The sequence below is a fragment of the Equus asinus genome, chromosome 8, assembly GCF_041296235.1.
Source record: "Equus asinus isolate D_3611 breed Donkey chromosome 8, EquAss-T2T_v2, whole genome shotgun sequence".
In the NCBI taxonomy this organism is placed as follows: Eukaryota; Metazoa; Chordata; class Mammalia; order Perissodactyla; family Equidae; genus Equus; species Equus asinus.
The window spans coordinates 51,615,015-51,617,330 of NC_091797.1; positions in this window are offsets into that span (position 1 = coordinate 51,615,015).

Below are 2,316 nucleotides of genomic sequence, written 5' to 3' on the forward strand. Positions count from 1 at the left end.
TGTCTTTTTGAATACCGTGTCTCCTCAGGCAAGTGAAACAAAAGAAAAATAAGCAAATAAGGCTACATCAAACTAAAAAGCTTCTGCAAGGCAAAGGAAATCATTAACAAAACAAAAAGACAACACACTAACAGGGAGAAAATATTTGCAAATCATATATCCAATAAGGAGTTAATATCCAAAATATATAAAGAACTCATACAACTCAACAACAACAAAAATGAACAACCCAATCAAAAAATGGGCTTGAATTTCAGCTCCAACGATTATTTGGTCATTCAACCTCCCTGTAAAATGAGCATAATCATAGAACCTGCATAGTGTTGTTAGTGTTAAAAGAGTTTAAGTCTGTTAAGCAATTAGTACAGACCTGGCATATAGGAGGCGCTCCTTACTGGTGAGTGTTAAACCATTGCTATTTTTCTAACCTCTGCGATCTCATTGTCCCCACCCCTTATTCCAAACACTCCTTTTTATTTCCACCACCACTAACCCATGTCAGAGCCTTTATTCCTGTCATCATGCCTTTTTCATCTCCTTGACCCTGGCATCTCTAACACATTGCCCACACGGACAAGGGAATTGCTGCTTCTTGCTATTGCATAAATGTGCCAATAAATGAAGCACATCAGTGCCTGTACTTAAGCACACGGATTTGTGTAGACTGAGACTCACTCAGATGGCCTCAATATCACCATAAATACGTCCCTCAGCAAAAAATGTTCTAAAACAGTAGCCAAGCTGTGAAGACTATCTGAGAGTTGTATAATAGTGTGCCATTCCAGAATCCCTCAGTGAAACTGAAGTGAAACTTAAGAACATGATATATCTAGGTATATAAACTTACCTCGTGCAATACATGGAGATTGCAATACATTGGAAAGATATGTAAATTCTGCTCTCGTGCTAAGCTGCTTTGAAAGTGCAGGTTCAGTGTGCACACACGCACACAAACACAATTACATTAATTCCTTATTCCTGCCATGACTTGGTCTTTTACACTTTTCAAAGGGAATCTAAGGTCTGTAAACAGTAGTGACAAATGCAGGAAAAGAGATTATCTTCTAACAGAGCAAAGGGTTAGAAATAAGAACTTACTAATTGAACCAGTGTACGTCTTTAAGCATTAATCTAGACCATATATGATAAATGATTATTTTACCAAGCTAATTAAAACGTGCTATTCTTTGACTTCTCTGAGATGTTTGGTCAGAAAACTGAGGGGTCAAAGGATACTGTTCCGAAATAAGGGAGTTAGTTTTATGTCCTCTCACTCTTATTTCACCCTTAAAGTACAAAATTCTGCTGCATTGAAGAAACTTCTATAGGTAAAGCATCTGTGATTGCCTCATGTTAAATACCATTCCAGTTTTATACGTAAAAATAATAGGTCATTCCCTTGTAGATAATAAAGCCCTATCAATATCAATTTACTCATTCATTAATTCCAGTTAGTCACTGAAAAGGCACTTTGCTAAAGTTTGATCTTTAAACTATCATCGGGAAAAGATAAGTGAAACAACATTGCTTGGAAGGAGGATACTTATCCCCAAATTCCTCGCGTCTCCATAGATGGTTGAGGACTTCCACTCCACTGCCCAACACAGAGTAATTCCAATCTCTCTGTCCTCACTTCTTCCTCTGTATGGTAAGAGAAGAAATTTGACACAAGAATCAAGGGTGAGAGAAACAGAGACAAAGAGAGAAATTAAAAACATGTAAAAGTAAGCAATGCATTTGGAATATTTCCTCACGGAAAACCCTATCTACTATTTAGTGACAAGTAGAGTTTGAAGGACTAAAGAAGATCATAATAATACAAAATGCAATTTGATCTGAATATGACACTAAGAGAACCTTATTTTCCATAGAAGTTGGCAAAGATGGTGTGTTGTCAAACATCAGAGATTCCCATTTCTGAAAATAATTTCAAATCACAGAAAAGTAAAGGTTGCCTTGGTTGCCATTCCAACTCCAGAAGGAAATAAATTATTGCTGATGATTCCCTATCCTGACTGCCCACTAGACCAGAGGTGGTAAACTACAGCCATGAGTCAAATCCGTGCCTCCTGCCGTCTGTTCTTTATTTCTTGTTTTTTGTTTTCCTGTTTCTTGGTTATGTATTTTTAATTGTAGTAAAACATACGTAACAAAAAATTCACCATTTAACCTTCCTCAGGATACAGTTCAGTAGCTTAGGTACATTCACATTGTTGTGCAACCATCACCGCTATCCATCTCCAGAACTTTTCCATCAACCCAAACTGAAACTCTGCCCCCGTTAAACCACAGCTCCACATTCTTACCTTCTCCAAC